This window comes from Borostomias antarcticus (genome assembly GCF_949987555.1).
Source record: "Borostomias antarcticus genome assembly, chromosome: 1".
Classification (NCBI taxonomy): domain Eukaryota; kingdom Metazoa; phylum Chordata; class Actinopteri; order Stomiiformes; family Stomiidae; genus Borostomias; species Borostomias antarcticus.
The window spans coordinates 36737078-36749115 of NC_140234.1; the positions used below are offsets into that span (position 1 = coordinate 36737078).

The 12038-nt window shown below is 50.8% G+C and overlaps 1 protein-coding gene across 1 annotated transcript in view; it reads right to left on the reverse strand.

The window, feature by feature from the left end:
- LOC311313024 (nesprin-2) overlaps positions 1–9420 on the reverse strand; it is a 38407-nt gene extending 28987 nt beyond the window's left edge. Inside the window, exon 1 of the mRNA XM_084443046.1 lies at positions 9211–9420. The gene's annotated coding sequence lies outside the window, so the exon portion shown is untranslated. The remainder of the gene's footprint in view (positions 1–9210) is intronic.
- Between the last annotated feature and the right edge of the window lie 2618 nt (positions 9421–12038).

The window sequence follows — 12038 nt, forward strand, 5'->3', positions numbered from 1 at the left end:
TATCACGGACACAGTCACAGCCATCCATGATTGGATGGAATAAATAGATGAGGATCAAATTGATAAGACTGCTGAAAGTAAGACTACAGATAGTAAAACCAGTTTGGGAACCTTTAAACTATATAATCCCTCTGTACCTGTACTGGTTATATATGGCGAGAATAGATGTTCTATTCCATTGTACTTCTATTCTTTCTCTCTCCGTCTGCAGCGCCCGGGGCACCAAGTCACTGCGTGGGTGGGCGGCAGGCGTACCAAGTCACTGCGTGGGTGGGCGGCGGGCGTACCAAGTCACTGCGTGGGTGGGCGGCGGGTGTACCAAGTCACTGCGTGGGTGGGCGGCGGGCGTACCAAGTCACTGCGTGGGTGGGCGGCGGGCATACCAAGTCACTGCGTGGGTGGGCGGGGGGCGTACCAAGTTACTGCGTGGGTGGGCGGCGGGCATACCAGGTCACTGCGTGGGTGGGCGGCGGCGCGGCAGCATTTCTGAAACACGCCGTTTGTCATTTCTCACCGCCTGTCTCAGATAAACACAGAGGTCTATTTACATCTCAGTTAGTTCACACCATGACAAGTGGGCAGAGCAGCAGAGCCACAGAGCAGCAGAGCAGCAGAGCCACAGAACAGCAGAGCCACAGAGCAGCAGAGCCACAGAACAGCAGAGCCACAGAACAGCAGAGCCACAGAGCAGCAGAGCAGCAGAGCCACAGAGCAGCAGAGCAGCAGAGCCACAGAGCAGCAGAGCAGCAGAGCCACAGAGCAGCAGAGCCACAGAGCAGCAGAGCAGCAGAGCCACAGAGCAGCAGAGCCACAGACACAGTACCAAGTTACTGCGTGGGTGGGCGGCGGGCGTACCAAGTCACTGCGTGGGTGGGCGGCGGGCGTACCAAGTCACTGCGTGGGTGGGCGGGGGGCGTACCAAGTTACTGCGTGGGTGGGCGGCGGGCATACCAAGTCACTGCGTGGGTGGGCGGCGGCGCGGCAGCATTTCTGAAACACGCCGTTTCAGCATTTCTCACCACAGAGCAGCAGAGCCACAGAGCCACAGAGCAGCAGAGCCACAGAGCAGCAGAGCCACAGAGCCACAGAGCAGCAGAGCCACAGAGCAGCAGAGCAGCAGAGCAGCAGAGGCAGCCCAGCACAATCTTTGTTTGTAGGCAACATGCCGGCCGCCCACACATCACACACCCTCCTGTGTCACGAGGCAGAGAGGAGAGGAGAGGAGAGGAGAGGAGAGGAGAGGAGAGGAGAGGAGAGGAGAGGAGAGGAGAGGAGAGGAGAGGAGAGGAGAGGAGAGGAGAAGAGGAGAGAGCAGGGGAGAGGTGAGGAAAAGAGGAGTGGAGAGGGGAGGACAGGAGAGTGGAGGAGAGGATAGGAAAGAAGAGGGGAAGAGAGGAGAGGATAGAAGAGGAGAGGAGGGTTAAGAGAGGGCTTACAGGGATAACATCTGTGTTTCTGGAGATGACAGGTTGGACTGACAGTGGGGGAGTGGTCAGAGGAGGAGGGGGGGGGGGCGGCAGGAGGGGGAGGAGGAGTGACCGGGGAAGGAGTGTGTGTGTGTGTGTGTGTGTGTGTGTGTGTGTGTGTGGTGGACAGAACAGGGGACCGCACGTCATCTGCTGCCCATCCCCCTCCCAAACTGTCCCTCACCCCTCTCGCACCCCCTCTGCCCCCCCCCCCCCCCCCTCCCCTCCTCAACCCTGAGACAGCAGCCATTGTCTGAGGAGCACAAAAGAGCCAGCAAGTGAACAAACGAGCCTTTCTGCAGCACGGACAGAGAGGAGAGGCCGGGGACACCTGATCCCTCCCACTATCTCTCCACACAATGACACTCTCTCTCAGCCTGTTCATACAGGACCGGACCGGACCGGACCCAGATCAACAGAGCCACGGTCCGTTCTCAGCTCGTGGGAGGAGACAGAAGAACAAGGACCATGACGGAAGCTTGCTTTTTTTCGTGTGTGTCTTTGCTGAAGCTGCAGTTTAGCTGAGTATGAATGACCGGCGAGAGGAAGAGAGAGAGTGGGAGAGGGAGAGAGAGAGGGAGAGAGAGGGAGAGAGGGAGAGAGGGAGAGAGGGAGAGAGAGAGAGAGAGAGGGAAAGAGAGGGAGAGAGAGAGAGAGAGAGAGAGAGGGAGAGAGATGGAGAGAGAGAGAGAGAGAGAGGGAGAGAGAGAGAGAGAGGGAGAGAGAGAGATAGACCAGGAAGAGAGAGAACGAGAGAGATAGACCAGGAAGAGAGCCAGAGAGAAAGCGGGGGGGACTAACACAGATTGAGAGAGTGCCAAACACGCTGACAGCCTGAGTGGGTCGAGGACTGAAATCATTAACACTCATAACCAGGATGGTGAGTCGCCCTCCTCCATCCGACGCCGGCCTGCGCGACAAACCAAACGACGGTCGCCTCGGCCGCTGCCGTGTTCTCCGGCGCCTCCCGTGCTCTCGGGGACCCTCGTGTCACGGACGCGGCCCTCGCGAGCCCTCTCCCTATCACAACACGGGGCCGTTTCAGAGCAACGCCGAGCCAGCCGGGTCAGGGGAGGGCGGAGCTCTTGAGCCCTGGCGGCTGCGCCCGGGGAGCGCTGAGAGAGCGGGACAGGCTGGCGGCGCAGCTGAGTGCAGGAGTGAAAGGAGCAAATGGGGTTTGACACAAAGGAGAGTGGAGGCGTGCCGGGCTGAGAACCGACAGCAGAGATTACACGTGACACGCAGAGCTGTGTGCGCTGCACAATGGGTAGAGTGGGAGCCCAGGTTGGTAGGAGAGGCAGACCGAGATTGCAGTGTGTGTGTGTGCGTGTGTGTGTGTCTGTGTGTGCGTGCGCGTGCGTTTGTGCGCGTGCAGTGTGTGTGTACATGTCTGTGTGTGTGCAGATGCCTGTGTGTGTGTGTGTGTGTGTGTGTGTGTGTGTGTGTGCGCCCAGGTAGAGTGTGTGTGGTACAGGTAGACCTTTGGGCATGTATAATACTGGGTGTCAGATACCCACCCTTCATTACACAGATCATATCTCCTGATGGGGCCGATCATGCATGGGAGAGTGGTTAGGGGTCTGGATAGCATGACTGGGCTGGAGAGAGAGAGGGAGGGAGGGAGGGAGAGAGAGAAAGAGAGAGAGAGAGAGAGAGAGAGAGAGAGAGAGAGAGAGAGAGAGAGAGAGAGAGAGGGAGGATAGGGGAATGAGGAAAAGGGAGGGAGAGAGGGAGGGAGGGAGAGAGTAGAGCTCTTAAGAAGCACAATGGCTTTGTTGGAGGGGCTGGGAAACATCTTTGTGTGAATGCAGAGAGCACATTCTTCCCCTGCTGACCTGACCATTGCGCTGCCTCAACACACACACACACACACACACACACACACACACACACACAGGACAGGAAAGAGAGTGCGGAACACAGAACACAGGACAGAGAACCCAGAACAGAAAATGCCGGGCCTAGCATGGGACTGACCTCTCAAGGCTAGGAACATTCACACGGCACACCAGAGACCTACAACCAATACACTTGACAGATCTTAAGAGATTGGGATAGGTATTAGCAAGATAGAACATATTATTCCAAGCCTAGCTTATACCTAGGGCTGGGAATCATTTCAAAAATTACGATACCAGTACCAATACCAGAACCCTTAAAGTGATACCGATACCAATTGAATACTTCAATCGATACTTTGAATTTCTTTTTTGCATTTTTTCCATTCCATAACCATCATGTGAATGGAAGCATTCAGTTGTGTAAAATGCCATCAATCCTCCCACATTCAAATAATTTTTTCAAGAATACATTTTGAAAGTGTTTAAAAGAGTATCAAACTACATTTATTACAATATAACTACTGACAGTGACTACACATTTTTTTGTCATCCGTGACCTTGTAGCTAATGTGAACGGTGTGTCAAGGCTGCTGCAGGAGGTGGCAACATCAGCAGTAGCAGTTGTGGTGGTAGTAGGCCTAGGGGGTTCTTAACATTATGCATAACCTTAGTTAATAACGTTAGCCTAAACACATGTCGCTGCTACAGAAGTTAAAACTACCACTAAGTAACCAATGCACTAAGCAATGCATTACAGTAGGGTTGCTAATGCTAGCTAGCTAGCTAGCTACTGTACGTAATGGGGGAAATCCGTGTTTTTATGCATTTATTTTTTACCATACGCTATAGGCGTGTAGTATAACAATACCTTTGAGCGTTTTGGTGGCATTACCTCAGCGTGCTAAACTGTGTCAACAACTCGCAGTTGCAATCCATTTCCCCAGACGGATTGTAGCTGTCTGCCATAATGGGCCAATCACGCGGCGCATTAAATTGAAGAACACTTGCGGTGATTGGACCATATTACAATGTCTTTTTTCCTAGATCTCAATACAAAAATGATTGAATGAAGTACTGTTTTGACTGAAGACGTTTCGATGCTACTTGGTATCAGTTTGTTTCGATCCAGTACTACAAGGTATCGAGTACCGATACCCAGCCCTACTTATACCTATCCAGTCCTGTCAGATCTAGGGTTAGGGTTCCCTCTATCTGTAATCTACCTGATTAATTGACTAGACCCTCTCCAGGGAAAGGCACGAGATAATGAATGAGACGGAAATTGGCTGAATGAGACCCACCCACACACACACAGGCACACATACACACACACACACACACACACACACACACATACACACACAGGCACACACACGCACGGACACACACACACAGCCTTGGTTGAATGAAATACAGACAGACCTGTTTGACTGGGCATATCCACTAGGGTTGTTCCCAGAATCCCTCTCCACACACACACGCCTTCTCTCTCTCTCAATCCCCATCAGGCCCTTGTGATGCCTTCAGAAGATAGACTTACACTGCACCACCATATGAAGAGTTCATTTGCAAAAACAGAAATGTGCGTTTTGATAAAATTTTGAGTGTCTGTGAGAGTCTTCTTTACTTAATCAAAACAACAACTGAACTGCAATTTGATTGATATTTGATATTGATTAAGAAATATTGATAAATTAATAACGACACTGACAAATTACTTCTTTACACAATCAAAACCCAACTGCAATTTGATTGATATTGATTAAAAAAATATTTATCAACATTTATCAAAATGCACATATCTGTTTTTGCAAATGAACTCTTCATATCTACTCTCTCTATATAATGCTATCATATCTGCTCTCTCTCTCTCTCTCTCTCTCTGGATATATACTAGTCTACCATATCTGCTCTCTCTCTTTCTCTCTCTCTCTCTCTGGATATATACTGCTCAATCATATCTGCTCTACTGTATCCATCCATCCATCCATCCATCTTCATCCATTTATCCGGGGTCGGGTCACGGAAGCAGCAGTTTCAGCAGGAGGCCCCAGACATCCCTTTCCTTGGCAGCATCAACCAGCTCTGCCTGGGGAATCTTTAGCCGCTCCCAGGCCAGTGCAGAGATGTAGTCCCGCCACCTAGTCCTGGGTCTACCCCGCGGCCTCCTCCCAGCCGGACACACCTGGAACACCTCCCTAGGGAGGCGCCCAGGAGGCATCCTCACTAGATGCCCGAACCACCTCAACTGGCTCCTTTCAATGCAAAGGAGCAGCCGCTCTACTCCGAGTCTCTCCCGGATGACTGAACTCCCCACCCGATCTCTCAGGGAGACCCCAGCCACCCTCTGGAGGAAACTCATTTTGACCGCTTGTATCCGTGATCTCGTTCTTTCGGTCATGACCCATCCTTCATGACCATAGGTGAGGGTGGCGACGAAGATAGACTGGTAGATCGAGAGCTTTGCCTTTTGGCTCAGCTCTCTTTTCATCACAACAGTGCGGTAAAGCGACTGCAGAACCGCACCAGCTGCTCCGATTCTCAGGCCAAACTCCCTCTCCATGGTTCCCTCACTCGTGAACAAGACCCCCAGATACTTTAACTCCTTGACTTGGGGTAAGGACTCATTTCCTACTCGGAGCGGACAGACCACCGGTTTCCTGCTGAGAACCATGGCCTCAGATTTAGAAGTGCTGATTCTCATCCCAGCCGCTTCACACTCAGTTGCGAACCTATCCAGAGAGTGCTGGAGGTCGCAGGCAGATGATGCCATCAGGACCACATCATCTGCAAATAGAAGCGACGCGATCCCCAGCTCAACGAACTGCAAACCCACCTCTCCACGGCTACGCCTCGATATCCTGTCCATGAAAATCACAAACAGGATTGGTGACAAAGCGCAACCCTGGCAGAGGCCAACCCCCACCGGAAAGGAAGACGATTTACTGCCAAGGACACGGACACAGCTCTTGCTCTGGGTGTACAGGGATTGGATGGCCCTAAGTAGGGACCCCCTCACCCCATACTACCGCATAAGCCTCCACAAGACCTCTCGAGGGACCCGGTCGTAAGCCTTCTCCAAGTCCACAAAACACATGTAGACAGGTTGGGCAAACTCCCAAGCCCCATCCAAGATTCTTGTGAGAGTGAAGAGCTGGTCGGTGGTTCCACGACCAGGACGAAATCCGCATTGTTCCTCTTCGATCTGAGGTTTGACAATCGGCCAGACCCTACTTTCCAGCACCATGGAGTACACTTTCCCTGGGAGGCTGAGTAATGTGATGCCTCTATAATTGGCACACACCCTCTGGTCCCCTTTTTTGAATATTGGGACCACCACCCCAGTCTGCCAGTCCTTTGGCACTGACCCGGATTCCACGCAATGTTAAAGAGGTGTGTCAACCAAGACAGCCCCTCAACACCCAGCGCCTTCAGCATTTCTGGATGGATCTCATCAGTCCCTGGGGCTTTGCCACTGTGGAGTTGTTTGACTACCTTAGTGACCTCCTCCAGGGAAACTGACGATGACAACCCATCATCTTCCGGCTCTGCCTCGATCGTAGAGGGTGGATTAGTCGGGTTCAGGAGTTCCTCAAAGTGCTCCTTCCAACTTCTTGCTGTATACAGCTTGGATGGTTCTCTGCTTTCCCTTCCTGAGGTACCTGATGGTCTTCCAGAAACATCTTGGTGCCGACCGAAAGTCCTTCTCCATGGTTTCTCTGAACTCCCACACCCGCTGCTTTGCCTTGGTCACGGCCGAAGCCGTATCCCTCCGGGCCCGTCGATACCCTGCAACTGCTTCTGGGGTCCCCCGGGCTAACATATCCCAGAAGGCCTCCTTCTTCAGTTGGACGGCTTCCCTGACCACCGCTGTCCACCACGGTGTCCGAGGGTTACCGCCCCTCGTGGTACCTATGGCCCTCAGGCCGCAGCTCCCAGCTGCAGCTTCAGCAATGGAGGCTTTGAACACCGACCACTCATGCTCGATGTCCCCAACCTCCACAGGGATGCCTGAGAAGCTCCGCCAGAGGTGGCAACTGAAATCTCTCCGGACAAGCTCTCCCTCCTGACGTTCCCAGTTCACCCTCACTACACGCTTGGGTTTTCTAGGTCTGTCCAGAAGCGTCCCCCGCCATCAAAACCAGGTCATCACCAGATGGTGATCAGTGGACAGCTCTGCCCCTCTCTTTACCCGAGTGTCCAAAACACATGGCCTCAGATCAGATGATACGATAACAAAATCGATCATCGACCTTCGGCCTAAGGTGTTCTGATGCCAGGTGTACTTGTGGACATTCTTGTGTTTGAACATGGTGTTTGTTATGGACAAACCGTGACTAGCACAGAAGTCCAACAACAAAACATCACTCGGGTTCAGATGGTGGTGGCCATGCCTCCCAATCACGCCCCTCCAAGTTTCTCCATCATTCTACTGTATCTACTGTATCATCATATAAATATGCTGCTCTATGAAACCCACTCCCTCTTTCTCTGGTAATAAGACCTATTTTAAATACCCATAGGGAGGACTAGCTGGCCAGAACTGTAGGATACAGAAACCTCTCTCTCTCTCTCTCTCTCTCTCTCATTCACTCCCAGGGATGTTCTCTAGAGATCTGCTCTCTCTCTCTCTCTCTCTCTCTTTCTCTCAGGGATGTTCTCTAGAGATCTGCTCTCTCTCTCTCTCTCTCTCTCTCTCAGGGATATTCTCTAGAGATCTGCTCTCTCTCTCTCTCTCTCTCTCTCTCTCTCAGGGATGTTCTCTAGAGATCCGCTCTCTCTCTCTCTCTCTCTCTCTCAGGGATATTCTCTAGAGATCTGCTCTCTCTCTCTCTCTCTCTCTCTCTCTCTCTCTCTCAGGGATGTTCTCTAGAGATCTGCTCTCTCTCTCTCTCTCTCTCTCTCAGGGATGTTCTCTAGAGATCTACTCTCTCTCATTCACTCCCAGGGATGTTCTCTAGAGATCTGCTCTCTCCCTCTCTCTCTTTCTCTCAGGGATGTTCTCTAGAGATCTGCTCTCTCTCTCGTTCTCTCAGGGATGTTCTCTAGAGATCTGCTCTCTCTCTCTCTCAGGGATGTTCTCTAGAGATCTGCTCTCTCTCTTTCTCTCAGGAATGTTCTCTAGAGATCTGCTCTCTCTCTCTTTCTCTCAGGGTTGTTCTCTAGAGAGCTCTCTCTCTCTCTGGTTGCAGGAGCTCTGGAGAGGAACGTTGAAACTGGGACGATTAAAGGATTTGTTAGCTGGATGGGTGTAATATCAATAACACACATGCACACACACATGGATGTGTGAACACCACACACACACACACTCACACACAAGTGCAGGAGAAATTAGAGAGCGAGAGAGCAAGAGCTCTCTGTTGGAAATATAGTAGTAGTAGTTGTAAGTAACGAATAGGTATTCAATTGTGTAAGAGACTGGATTGTCCACCTTGTGAAACCATACATGGGTGAAGAGTATTCAATTCCTTCTAGGGTGAAACAGGAGTGACTGAGTGTGTGTGTGTGTGTGTGTGTGTGTGTGTGTGTGTGTGTGCGTGTGTGTGAGAGAGAGAGAGATCCCTCAAAAGTAATAACCTGAAGGCATGATGACAGCCAGTCATGCATACAGTCTACAAGTTACGCACACGCAGTTAAATAGCTGAACTACGGCAGGCCGCCAGACAGACACAGAAACCGGTTCCTTGTTAAAAACACTTGGGTGAAAATAACACGTTATGAACTTCCTAAGATTGCATCAGTAGTCTCTAAAAACAACACCTGTTGGGCGCTCCAGAGGAACGCATTGCTGGGTTCCGAGTATGTTTTCAGATACAGTGACAGGTTAATGTTGTCCTTTAAGGCAAAGCTTTCTTTCCAGATCGGTAACAGATAGTTAAAGACAGAAACGAATAACTTACACGTTGGATTGCGTCGTTACAGGACTGAAACGGAACTGACGCAGCTACAGCTTCTTTCCATGCGCATAACAAAAATCCTTGCAACAAATTGCTGGTATGAGAGTAATATACGTTGGAAAAGCAATATGCCGCGCCTCCTCCTCCCAGGTTAGAACACAGAAACTCAGCAAGCCAGCAGGTAACAGGTAACTTGACCTGTCACAGGTTCTTCAAAACCACACCCACCCAAACTCGGCTCGCTCTGCTCATCTGCGGTAAACATCCGCTTTCATAGTAGGCTACATTACATATACTACAGTACCTGTCTGTCTGTCTGTCTGTCTGTCTGTCGGCAGCCTATATTTGCTCCTTACAAACAATGTTTGTTAATGTTAAAAGGAAACCAGACACCTTTAAAATACCCGCTGGTCATGAGTGCACCAGGTATATACGTTTCAATTTCTGATAAATTAAACAAGAGGAAACTCTGCAGTCACCGACTGACAGGCTGGCATTTTCAGAAATTATTTTATTAGTTATAGAGGTTATTTCCATTGTAATCACGAAATCACGGTCTGATATGCCAGGGTAATTTGCATAAATGCATCGTCGCCTATACCGTAGCCTGGTTGGTCTATGCTGCGCCTCTTCTCCCTACGCAATTGTTCAAATGAAGGCGAATTGTAGGCCAGTTATATAAGGACGGTATTTCAAAGGAGATTGTAGGAAAATTGCATAAGACTATAATTTCATGATGCAAGTTGTGTAAAATAATGTTCTTCCAATCTCCAGGCAATCACACAAGCTGTTCACATTAGCTACAGGCCTCAGTCTCAGAAAGACTATTAATCTGTTATCCCAACCAAGTAAGATTAGATTGTAAAGCCCCTGGTGTCCACATGGTCTCACGCAGGGTTGAGACTAGAACAGCAGGACAGGGCTGCAGTGACGACTGGTGCAAAAAAAATAAAATAAAAAAAATGCCGGGTGCAAATAAACTTAAGCAGCACTTAAGCAAACAACAAAACAAAACACAACACACTGTTGCCTAAAAACCTCTAATGGCAATCCTGTAACATATAGCCGTTCAGCAAAGCTGCCAAAAATGTTTAGCCTCATACAGTAGGCCTAGGCTAGGCTACTATCTTCCAGATCACTTTAGTGCCGTTTGCATTTTGCAGAAGGATGCTTTAGGTCTTGTAGGCTACATCCGTCGTTGTCCACAACGCTTCGGTGCCGACACTGAAACAGCGGACATTGAAAGGCTGTTTGTAATTGTATTTGTGTAATTAGTGAAGATTGGGAGGATAATCTTACAGTGGACTAATGGGCAGCTTCTTCCTCCGAGGAGAAGAGACCCAGTCTGATCACTAACAAAGAAGAGGCCTTGGTAGGGTGAGGTCACACACACACACGCAAACACACATACATACACACACTGTAGAATAGGCACATCATATGTAAGTCTGTGACACATAGAGGGAGAGTCTGTGTGTGTGTGTGGGGGGGGGGGGGGGGGGGGGTGAGAAAGTAGGTGTGTGTGTGTGTGTGTGTGTGTGTGTGTGTGTGTGTGTGTGTGTGTGTGTGAGAGAGAGAGAGGGATTTAGGCTTATACATCAGAGTGTGAGATGATGGCCTCGGTGTCTTCCTGAGTAGCTCAGTCAGATGTCTTCCTGGAGGTGGAGACTAGGAGAGAGAGAGAGATAGGAGGAGGAGGAATGGGAGGGAGAGATTTTACACTTATAGCACTCGATCCCCCTCTAAACCCCAAACTAAAATATCTCTTTAACAAAATGGGGTTTGGGGGGGTTGGGAGGGGGGGGGCATTCGTTGAAGATAACCCACTGAGCACATCTGAATAGATTAGACCCTTTGCTAATTATCAACCAAAAACACTATAATTATGCATTAGAGTGGGTTTACTCTCCGTCCTCTCTCCTTCAATTATGCAGAAGGGGGGAGGAGGAGGGCGGGGCGGGGAGGGGGAGAGAGCCAAAGAGGCTCTCTCATTGGCTCGGCCAGGAGGGGAACAGTGGGGATTGTGCGGTGGCCACTGAGGCGTGGAGGTGAAGAGGCCGCGGGCCTCATCCTGACAGGGGTGAGAGGTCAGGGGTCAGGTTCATCAACTAGGGAGGTAACGCAGCGGCAGTGAGGCGAAACGTTCAAGAGCACCGCTGACAGAAACGTTAAGGACTGACGGGAAGCCAGCGTGGCGGCCCCTCATTGGCTGCTCATACTGTCATGACAACGCGTGTGTGTGTGTGTGTGTGTGTGATTCAAGATTATTTTTTATTTGTCACATGTAATGTACGGTGTACAGTCTCAGTGAAATGTCTATCTGAGTATTGCACAGTGTGATTCCCTGCCAGGTGCTGCCTAAGAAACCATGACCAGAGACAGAGACAGAGACAGAGACAGAGACAGAGACAGAGACAGAGACAGAGACAGAGACAGAGACAGGGTCAGGTCAGAGACAGGGTCAGAGACAGGGTCAGGGTCAGGGTCAGGGTCAGGGTCAGGTTCAGGGTCAGAGACAGGGACAGGGACAGAGGCAGGGACAGGTTCAGAGGCAGGGACAGTTTCAGAGGCAGGGACAGAGACAGGGACAGGGACAGGGACAGGGACAGAGACAGGGTCAGAGACAGGGTCAGGTCAGAGACAGGGTCAGAGACAGGGTCAGGGTCAGGGTCAGGGTCAGGGTCAGGGTCAGGTTCAGGGTCAGAGACAGGGACAGGGACAGAGGCAGGGACAGGTTCAGAGGCAGGGACAGGTTCAGAGGCAGGGACAGAGACAGGGACAGAGACAGGGACAGGGACAGAGACAGGGTCAGGGTCAGAGACAGGGTCAGA